Source organism: Gastrolobium bilobum, unplaced genomic scaffold (genome assembly GCF_033153095.1).
Source record: "Gastrolobium bilobum isolate Gb01-03AN ecotype WA unplaced genomic scaffold, APGP_CSIRO_Gbil_v1 utg88676, whole genome shotgun sequence".
NCBI classification, from domain to species: domain Eukaryota; kingdom Viridiplantae; phylum Streptophyta; class Magnoliopsida; order Fabales; family Fabaceae; genus Gastrolobium; species Gastrolobium bilobum.
The window spans coordinates 58,613-70,231 of record NW_026899221.1 but is presented as its reverse complement, the minus strand read 5'-3'; the positions used below and the strand labels follow the sequence as shown (position 1 = coordinate 70,231).

The following is an 11,619-nucleotide window of genomic DNA, read 5'->3' as shown; positions in this document are numbered from 1 at the left end:
CCTTCTGGCTTGACGATGGATCTGTCTGCCATTTGCAAAGTCACCGTGGTGGGTTTAGCTGGTCCAGTGGATAATTGTTTGAAGACAGATAGGGGCATGAGATTGATGTTGGCCCCTAAATCACACAAGGCTTTCCCTTGGTACGTGTCTCCTATAATGCAAGGATTGGTGAAGCTTCCTGGGTCTTGAATCTTAGGTGGGAGTCTGCCTAAGTACTGGCAACTCTCTTGTGTCATTTTTACAGTCTCATATTCTGTTATTCCTCTTATTTTTGAGAGGACATCTTTCATGAGTTTTACGTACCTGGGCAACTGTTCTAGTGCGTCCACCAGAGGAATGTTGATGTGAAGTTGTTTTAAAATGTCCAGGAACTTTACAAAGTGCTTATCCTCCTGTTGCTTTTTTGTTCTTTGAGGGAACATAATTTTTGTTGATATTTGCCTACTTTGAGTTGGACTGATTGGTTGGCTGTTGGCTTCCTTTTCAGGTTCTGGGTTCTGTTCATCTGTGACTGGTGATTGTTGCTGTGCTTTTGGGGCTGCTTCAGATGCTTCAGTCTGTTCCTTTTCCTTTGGTTGAACTGTGGGCTGTGTTGTGGCTTTCCCACTTCTTAAGGTGATAGCTTTGATTTGCTCTGAAAGGGAGATAGGTGATACTTTTGGCGATGTTATTGAAGGAACGTCAGTATTCCATGCTAGTGATTCTTGTGTTCTAGTTTGAAGGTTGGCAGCAATCTGCCCCAGATGGGAGTCAATGTTCCTGACCACTTCATCATTCCTAGTGACATATTCCTTGACATAATTTTTCAGTGTGTTAATGTGTTGGTCATCTCTGTGGAACGGAACGTAGTTGTTTCTTCTTTGTTCAAACGTTCCACTGCTGCTACCTTGTTGATACTGCTGCTGATTGTTGTTGAATGGTCTCTGGTTAATGGGTGGCCTCCATTGGGTGTTGTGGTTCTGATCCTTAATAATAGTTCCTCTAGAGCTTGAATATGTATTTCGTCCTGCTTGTTGATTGTCTCTGCTGAAGTTCCTATTGCAAAATTTTCTGCATAACACACCAATGCAGTGGATGGGCAGACTGTTGAGTCATGGAGGTCACCACAGGCTGAGCATTGTTCTATTTCAGTTGTTGTGAGTTGTAAGACTTCCATCCTTGGTGCTGCTTGGTCAGCTCTTAGGTTCTTCACTTCATTCATGACTGATGCCAGCTGGGCTTCCATGGCTGTTTGTTTATCCAGTTCTTGCATGCCTGGCTTCCTCACTGGGCTCACTTTGTCTATTGGCCATTGGAGACATCTTTCAGCAGTCCCTTCTATGATTTCGTACCTTGATTAAAGTGTTCCTATAAAGAAATATCCTACTGCAGCAAAATGTAGGTGAGATTGAGAAGTATGGTCAAGTCCCTTATAGAAAGATTGTAAGACTCCCCAACTCTCTACCCCATGGTTTGGACATTTTCTTATGATGTCCTTGTATCTCTCCCCTGCTTCATAGAGATTTTCTCCATAAAACATTCTGAAGTTAGAGATTTCAGCTTTAACATCAGCTTGTCGAGACATTGGGAGAAACCTCTCTATGAACTTGTTAGAGAGTTCTTCCCATGTGTGGATTGATCCAGGGGTGAGAATTTCATCCATGTTTTAGCTTTTAAGCCCAAGGAGTGAGGGAATAACCTCATTCTCATGCTCTCCCCTGTTACACCCTCAGCTTTAAAATTATCACAAATATCTTGGAATGTTGTGAGGTGCGTGTAAGGATCTTCTGCAGGGAGTCCATTGAAGACCCCTGCTTGCCTAATCATGCGGAACATGATAGATTTTAGTTCAAAATTTGGTGCTACAGGGGGAAGGATTACTCCGCTATCTAGTATGTTCCTGAAAGGAGCAGCCAAAGTTCTGAAGTTTTGTTCAGGGGGAACCTCTTCATTGTTATTATTGTGATCAGCCATGTTTTCAGGAAATTCTTCCCTGAGGTTCCTTCTTCTCCTATGGAGTGTACGTTCTGGCTCAGGATCAAAAAGAAACTCAGGTACTTCAATGGAGTGGTCAGAGTCTGTTTCAAACTCTTCACTCATAAACCAATAGCACAGGTATATATATGCACAGCAGATTCAGTGATAAAGAGAAAAAAATAAAAAAGTAAAGGAATGGAGCAGGTGCATTAAATGCGTCTCAGTCCGTTCCCCTTTTAATATATTTTAAAGGAATACGTTACCATCCGTTCCCCCACTGTGTTTTTGTCACAAATGTGTAAAACAAGTGATTTTCATGATGAAGTTTCTCATCAGATGAGGGAACGTTTGGTATTTTGCCATCAAAATGGGCTTAGATGGGAAATTTACGTCCCATCAGATCACATATATAACCCAGCGAGCAATTGTTCGACATCATACTGAACTTACTGTTCTTGAGGAACGTTCTCAAGACAGTATGGAACGTTTGACCAGACAATTCAATCACTAACTTTTCTTTTCGTTTTCATTCTTTATAGAATAGTTTAAGACAATATTTAGAGTTCTGTCCTCGTGGGAACGATAATCTGGGCCTTAATACACCCATTATTACTTGATGCGTGAACTTGCGCACTTGGGTTATTGGGCATGATTGATATCTATGCACCAACTTGAGGGGGAGTGTTGAAATGAGATAATATTTGCTGAGTTGTATAGTTGTTGGAATTTTAATCATTGATTACACAATTACATAATCATAGGAGATTTGTGTTAAATAGATTAATTTTCTTATTTGCAGTTGATTGACATAATCATAGGAGTTTTGTATTAAATAGAAATAGTAACAGGTTATTCATTTCCTTATTCATAGTTGATTGACGGTTAATTTGTAATGGACCTAGAGTCCTCATTTATGTATATAATTACCCAGTAAAGGAAGAATAAACATGTAGAAATATTCATAATATGGCATCATTGTTTTGACATGGAGGTTTAGTGAAGGAACCAAGAGGAAAAATGGTCTCTTGACTCACAAGATGAAGGGAGAAGGGTGGTGGCAATGGGAGGCACTCAGCTGCTGAAACACAAGTCACGTAGGAGGAACAATATGGCCCAGGGTTTTGTGTCATTCCCTATTTATAGCTCACTTAAGTGTAATCACATTGTATTAGCACTAATAGCTACGCTTATTATTTTAATTCCAAACTTTGGATTCTGAACCTGGCCATTTTTCTAGGATTTGTCATATTTTTATTTTATTTTTCGCAGCACTTTGTCGGTGGGCGCTATTACGTAGCCGATATCAGTTCTGACACTAGTTCTTGTTATTATGACTTCAAACTTATTATACTAGTCCTAGATATTATTCTAGTGATATATACAAAATTTTCGTAATTTTTCGGGATACTTCATCGGTACGCATTTATACCGTGAGGCAGAACCGATATCTGCATTTTTCGTCAGAAAAGCGACTTTCAACATTATTAATCACTTACTATAATTATTTAAGCCTTCTCATAATTATTAGGGTCAATTATGGAATTATTTCCTAAATTCACTTTTAATTAATTTAAATTCCTAAATTAACGGTGCGGGTTCTTACAGTGATAGTTTCTTTATTTCCAGCAGGAACTCAAGGTCTTCTCTCCTCTCTATATATCTAGTGTAAGGACAATTGCTTACAACTAGTAGAAGGAGTACCTCCCTAATGGATTCAGAGCGAATGAGACCTTCTTCCCTTGTACCTCCACCTCATCTGCCAGGTTATCCGGGTGTGGCAACCTCCTTGCGTGGTACAAAAATTCCACAACCAAGGAAGGGTAAAAGTCTCGCTCAGCTGTTGCAAACCTAGTCCATTTTATTTTGGCTAGGACCTTCAAAACGAAAGTGGGCATGGGGGCTTTATCCTTTAAGAAAATGTTCCTCTCTAGGTAGAGAGTCACATTGCTTTCGGTGATTTCTGGTTCCTGTGTGTAGCCAGACACAGGAGTGATGGTTACTGTGAGTCTAGTCATGGTTGTGGATTGAGAAGAGATTAGGACAAAAGACAGAGAAGATTGATGAAGAGAAAAAGTTTCTAAGTTAGCAAGAGAGTAGTGGTAAAGCACGAAAGAGAGAAGAAAGAGGTTTACATAAGCAAGCAATGAAGGGAAATTGAGGAGTTTTTAGGACGTGGGAGGTTAAGGAAGGAAGTTGAAGAAGTAGTGGAGGGGGAACGTTATAAACGAGTGGTCAGGGAGTAATGGTACTCAACCATTGATGATGGGTTGAGGAGGTGGAATGATTTAGGGCAGAATCGTGGGGGAAAGGGAAGCATAAGGAGAGCAATTGCATTAATGGCTGAGTGGACAGTTGCTTTTACTGGGCATGTTTTCAAAATTTGCAATGAGTGCCGATTTTGTAACTGCTGCGTACCTTTAAGTGACTCAGCAGGGACAGGTGTCCCTAACATCCTTATCTCATAAGCTAAGGGAACGTTCCCCTTTCTTAATCTATTCTGAACTTAAACCCCCAAGAGAATAATGTACATAATATAACTAATATATATTATGAACAAAATAACATATGAACAATAATATAACTAATATATATTATGAACTACACATAGAAATTAATCAAAAATACATTATATATATATATATATATATATTTATTTATTTATTTTTTAATTTTTTTTAAGAGAAATAAATAATAACTTATGGGTATATGTTGTTATTGAACTACCTTAAAACTATGTTCCTGCCACGAAACGTATTTTCTTTGTTTGGAATAGAGGTGAACCCTCTCTTTTGGGAGATATGTGATTGAGTTTAACCACCCCAAAACTTTGTTATTGTGAGAGAACAAAGGTGTAACACCCCGTGTATACCCGATTTTTTATCATATCATCGTATTAAGCAGTGCTTAATTAAAATGTGGAACCAATTTTTTTCTTTTCAATTATGACGTCATTAATATTAACCAAGTTGATTAATTAATCCTTTTTCAGAAAACATTACTTGTATGTAAATTGCAAATAAACAGCTAACTACACTAAATAACCTCATTACGTAAATATAAATAAGTGAGTATCTAAATTACGGAACTACCACACGTAGTCCGGACCATAATCCTGATACATTATATAACTCGAATCTAAAAATCAACATAGTCAAATCAATGTGGCATGGACAATCCTCATGCTCACCAAATAAGGCAACAAAGCCCAACAGAGTCTCAAATCAAATAACATGATAATAAATAAAGAACATGTTAGCATCCAAGCATATCATCACAAAAGCATAAATCTCAACTCAGCTCCGGCCTCCTGCCGCCTGAGGTATCAACCCCCGAGTTACCTGAACCTGAAAATGTGCCCCAAATATGGGGTGAGATCTCTTAGCAGAAATCTTAGTAAGGAAAGGGGTCCTCAAGGATCTCTCCACCCCAAGCTCACTTACATGTGCAATTTAAGTTCTAAAAGCACTAAAACAGTATAAGTTCCAAAATCAGTGCAATGCAGCAGATAATCATTACATGTGTGTCAAAATATTCTAATGGCCAGAGAAATGCAGGAATTACATACGTCTATAACCTACAATCAGTGCAAGACACCACTTGCACCCACCCACATAATCACCATATCGTATGACGTCACATACTCAGGCTTACCGTCTAGGTGGAACAACACATGAATATCATAAGGTACTTGCACATAAGAGCTCAACAGCATTTCAAATATTCAAACATGAAAACACATCACGCATATAAACTATTCCCCCATGGGGTCTGGTGGAACCAACAATGGCTAAACCGAGGACACGAAAGCTTACCTCGCAAGCTAACTATCCAACACAAGAGTCCAACCAAGTCCAAGGTCCACAACAGCACTCTCACAATATGTTTATACCAACAATCACATCAATATTCATCATCTAATGGTTCAAGACATAACAACAACATTTTCTTCTTTGTTTAATGTCTTTAGGCTTCTAACAAAGCCATAAGCCCTTAATCCACTTGATTCTGACTTAGTTATTACAGAGATTCAACTCAACCAATCATGGGTCCACAAACCCGAAAATACCATTCTGACAGAACAGAACAGTGACACTCTCGAAATTCCTAGAATATCTGAATATTTGTCGGGGGCATATCCAGATATCCATATCCGTATATAACAAACCCCATATCCGGATATCCATATCCGGATATCATATTCAGATATTTCGCGATAGAATGCAGATTCTGTATTTCGCGAGATATCATTCCCAAGGTTCTGTTTTTAAGACTTGTAAACGTTAAAGCATGCCTCTTTAAACCCATTTAGGTCAGTGATGGTGTCAACTACTTAAACCTATCATTTTCATGCCAAGACTTGATCTTTAACAAAGGAAACTCATGATCAAGGCTGGGAAAGTTTACCAAGCTCTTAAAACAGAAGAAAGGCAATGGCTTGGAGCTTCCAATGCCACTCCACAGTGCTGCCAACGAAGAGCCATGAAAAATAAGCAACCAAAACGGTTCCTTGCTTCACAAAATGGCTCCTTGGAGTCACAAATGCTAAGCAAATGGCTCCCTCCACACAAACCCAAGAAGTCAGCACCCACACTCTCCCAAACAGAGGTTATAACTCAGAAATGACAAACCTTAAAACCACCCAATACTAACACACCCCAAGATATGGAGTTTTGGTGAAGGAACAATGATCAAAGGTGATCACTTTGAGGTTTCTATGGAGAAGATGAGGGTGGCAAGGTGAGAGAAAGGTGGTAGCAGCCAAGGGTCAGCAAAAACTTATGTAGAGAACGAGGTGGTTCCTTATTCCTAAGGCAACAAGTAGTGTTGTTTTCACAACACTACCTTGCTCCTCTGATTAAATTGTCTGAAATTCCTTCCTTATGGAAGTTCCTTTCTCAGTTTGAGTTCAATTTCCATTGATACGCAAAGAATAAAGAACACTTAATCACAGAAATACAAAAGCTTCAGTGCAAAAGTTTTAAATATAGTTCTTTATGAACTTCACAGCTTTTCCGTTGCACAAATAACTTAGCCCATGGCCATAACTATAAATATAATTATTCCAAACTGAAATCCCATAGACCCGAGATTCAGTTCAGAGATAACGAATGAAAGAAAAGAGAAATAACAACTTATATTAATAAGAAACAAGTTAGGTTACAGCAAAATAAAATGGAGAAGTATGGTTGTTTCTCGTGAGGAGTTTCAAGTAGGTGATACAGAATAGAGGAGAGGTTGTTGTCACTTAACTACTACTAAAAACTATACAACTGGAAAGTAAAAACTAAATCTGAAACTAAGTGATCTCTTCTTAAGGAATTTGATACTTTCTTCGTGTTGGAACTTCCTACTTATAGGCCAGAAGAGTGGATGGCAAAACTTGTAATTTCCTTTGAGTTATTTTCTTGACTGCATGAAAAGGGCGGTGTGAACAGTGCTCAAGAGGGACACAATTTGCTGGATGGGACACTTATTGTTGAGATTTTCCTTTCCTTTTGCACTTCCCATGCTTTGCTTTCCTCTTGCCCATTGGGAACTCATTATTCTCTACTAAACACGTTTCTTCCTGCTGGATTGATGTACCTCTTTATGCTTTATGGAAGCTTTTTTCAATGTTTCCTGCAAAGTGGTCAGAGAGATTGAGTTAGTGGAGCAGGTGTATTTAATGTACCAATCTGTTCCCCTTTTTCCTATATTTCTCAAATGATTACCTCATTATCCGTTCCTCACTGTGTTTTTGTTATAAAGATATAAACATGTGTTTTTAATGCAAAAGTTGCTCATCAGATGAAGGAACGAATGATATTTTACCATCAAAATGGGCTTAGATGGGAACAAATTTTTGTCCCATCAAATACCCCAAAACTAAATTGTTGGTTGTCCTCAAACAACTCAGAGATAGTGGTTAGGCTGCTCAATTTCAAAGAAAAGCTCACATTAGAAACTTAACCAATGAGTAATCATAATCACATTCAAAGATGAATTACTATCCATAGATGGCAAGTAGAAAGAATTTGTTCCAAGGTAAGTGAAGGTTGCTGATCTTGTGTCTCACTATCACTCAGGGTTGGTGTTTCTCTGTCCATTCCTGGATGTGATTCTTCAAACTTGTTTATCTGCTGCTTTCCTAGGAGGTATAGGTGTCTTCTATTTCAAAGGACCTTTGTGAGGAGGAATTATGGAGTGGTTAAAAATAATGTGAGGAATGGTTTTGGGTCAAGGAACGTTTACATTACTTCTCTGTTGAGAATTGGACTCTTCTGTAGGGGAACACTTTTCTCTTTTTTTTTCTACCTTCTTTTCTTCCTTTGAAGGAATCTTGTCTGGTATTTTCCCTTGAATTCTTTTGAATGGCTGTTCCCACTTTCTTTATCTTTGTCCTCTCTGCTCAATTGTTGTTGTTCCTTGACCTTTTCAGTTTGACCTGGTGGTAGGAGGGGTATATTGATGGATGTATTGGTGGATGTATTGGATGGAAGTGTGTTATGTGATTGTGGTGGGATGAGTGTTTGATGGTTGATCCTTATTTTTGGAATTCACATGTTCCTCTGCAGTACTTACAACATCAAAGCAAGTTCAGAAGTTTCATTGTGGTTACACCTTAGGAACGCTCTCATGAGTAAGTGTTTGGCATTTTTCGATCCTCACCAGCTAGTTCACACAGATCAGCATCCTTCAAAAATCTGAAGATTAAATTCACTTCTATTTCTCTATTTCCAAAATTCAAAGTAAGAATACAATTATTACTCACTGGTTTTATGTTCCATGCCATTATTTATTCAAACTTGCACAGCCACAGTACTATAACTAAAATGTTTGCTCCAAACAATTTGAATTTCTCACTGAACAAAAATGAGTTTTTCTATTCAAAAAGATTGTACACTAGGGAACGGAAAAATAAATTTGAACTTGTGAAAAGAAAAATAATAGAATGCAAAAATGAAAATAAGAGAAGGGTCTTTCTCCTTTCATTGTGGATGCCTCTTTTCCAAACTCTTGTTCTTCTCTGCATCCCTATTTTCATCAATTTCCTCCTATGTCAATGGTCTCCTTCTCAGCTAGTCCTTTAATTTCTTCAATTCAACCTCAGGGAGCCATTTTTCAGCTTCTTTCAGGAGGTCACTGACTACAGCAGTGATGTGTACCATGGTGGCTCTCATCATTACTCTGCCATTGTGTACGTGCACCAACTGGCCTTCCACATCCAGCACTCTATCCTCTAGTTGAGTGAGTTTTTCTTCGAGGAACGTACCAAAGACTTTGAAAGCTTCTTTGGACTCTTTCTGTTCTTCAACATCTTTGATAAGGAGGCGTCTGAGTTGTAACTCAGCCTTGGTATTGTGCATGGCGTGAGGATGTTTCAGGGCATCAGCTGCATTTCTGACTTCATTTCTTACAGCCTGTAGTGTTGGTGCAAAGGGTGCAGCTCTGATGCTTCTGATGCTATTGCTGACAGAGTTGAGGAGTTGCTCTCTTTCTCTGCCTTCTGTTGTTCCTAAAATTGGTTGAAGGTAGAGGAGAGCTGCTCCATTTCGTTCCTTAGAGCTTTCAGCTCTTCTGTTGTGCTGGAGGTGTTAATTTGAGGAACAGATGACTCTTCAGGCAGTAGCTTCTCCATTTTCCTCCCCATCATCTCAAAAATTTCGGCAATTCCTATTTAGGATTTTCTCCTTGCTGCAAGAGGAATTGCTGTAGTGAGGGGAGTTGTCTTCTTCTTCTGTTTATTTTTGGTAGGGGGTCAGAATATGGTTCTTCAGCAGGTGCTTGACTGGCCACTACCTTCTTTGTTTTTGAGGTAGAGGGGACTGCTGTAATCTGTTCCTCCATCAGTGGAGGAACTTCAAGTCCTTCCTCTTCTTCTAGATCCCTAGCTAGGGCCTCGTCCCCAAAAGTATCGGGATGGATGAATGCAGAAGAGAGAGGTCCTCCTAGACTAATTTTTCGGGGAATGGTTGGATTTTTCTTTTTAGGGGGACTGTGAGCAATCCGCTTTCCTTTCTCAATCTTTTTCTGTGGCTGAGCCTCTTGCTGCTCTTGCTCAACCACTTGTTATTCTGCAGCCTTGGTTGCTTCTATTTCCTTCAGCCCTTCTCCTTCTTGCTGCCTTGGAGAAGGCTGTCGTGATGCATCTTGTGGTGGTGGTGAAGAATGAGGAGGTGATGCTTGGAAAGACGTAACATCAGAGAAACTAGATATTTCAGGTCTACCTGGGCACGTCTCCTTGGTAGTTGGCTGAGGTCTTGATGCTCCATCCTTCTTCAGCCTTTTCGAAATAGGCTCATTGTTTTCACTATCCTCCTCTTTGTTAGATAGGGTGATAGGCTTCTCAGAGGTAGTTCCCTATAGTCCTTTAGTGCTGCTGAAGTTTCTCTTCAGCCTTTGACTAGTTCGTTACCCTTTCCTTGGGGTTGCTTTTGTGGCTGGTTTGACAGGAGATTTGGGAAGAGGTTTCTTGCCTTGCTTGCTCTCAGTAGCAGCAGGGCCTCCTTCTTTACTCTGGAGGGAGGGAGAACAAATTTTGCAATTTTTGTGGTTGAGGTAGTGGTTGTTGGTTTTGAAGGTGTTGGCTTCTTGATTTTCTTGGTTTTCTTCTTTTTGGGTTCAAGGTCTTCTTTTTCCTCTTCATCATCCTTATCATTGAGCACAGCAACATCGAGCTTGATGTTGAGATCTCTGAGGAATGAGAAGGCTTCATCATTTTAGGTCCTTCTCAGACCGTTCCAAGTTTTGAAATCAAGAACAGACCCAACAACAAGGTCTTCACCCTTGGGAATGGGTACACCAGCTCTTAGACAGAGCTTTGAAATTAGGCAGGGGAGGCAGTTGGTGGTTTTCCTAAAATCCTTATTCAGGTTGCCATTAATGAGGGATACTGCATCACTAAAGATGTTCCTCATGATGCAGTAGATTTGAACCTGTAATGCCCACTTGACAGTGGCATCATGGGTTTAGGGGGTCAGGTTGGTGTTGGCAAACAAAGCCCATAATCTGGCTTCGTCCACCAAACTGCCTTTGCAGAGGGCTCCTCTAGAATAGACAGGTTTGCCAATGATGATAGTTTCATTTTTTCCAGCAGGAACTCAGGGTCTTCTCTCCTCTCTATGTATCTAGTGTAAGGACAATCGCTTACAACTGGTAGAAGGAGTACCTCCCTAATGGCTTCAGGAGCGAATGAGACCTTCTTCCCTTGTACCTCTACCTCATCTGCTAGGTTATCCAGGTGTGGCAACCTCCTTGCATGGTACAAAAACTCAGCAACCAAGGAAGGGTAAAACTCTCGCTCAGCAGTTACAAACCTAGTCCATTTGAGTTTGACTAGGGCATTCAACACGAAAGTGGGCATAGGGGCTTTATCCTTTAAGAAAATGTTCTTATCTGGGTAGAGAGTCACATTGCTTTCGGTGATTTATGGTTCCTGTGTGTAGTCAGAAACAGGAGTGATGGTTACTGTGAGTCTGGTCATGGTTATGGATTGAGAAGAGATTAGGACAAAAGACAGAGAAGATTGATGAAGAGGAAAAGTTTCTAAGTTAGCAAGAGAGTAGTGGTAAAGCACGAAAGAGAGAAGAGAGAGGTTTACATAAGCAAGCAATGAAGGGAAATTGAGGAGTTTTTAGGACGTGGGAGGTTAAGGAAGGAAGTTGAAGAAGTAATGGAGGGGGA

The 11,619-nt window shown here is 39.8% G+C and overlaps 1 non-coding gene across 1 annotated transcript; it reads left to right on the top strand.

Annotated features, from left to right (window-relative positions):
- The first annotated feature begins 1,442 nt into the window (after positions 1 to 1,442).
- LOC133288447 (small nucleolar RNA R71) lies at positions 1,443 to 1,549 on the top strand. The gene has a single exon (XR_009748363.1). It is a non-coding gene; the product is annotated as a small nucleolar RNA R71 (small nucleolar RNA).
- The last annotated feature ends 10,070 nt before the right edge of the window (positions 1,550 to 11,619 follow it).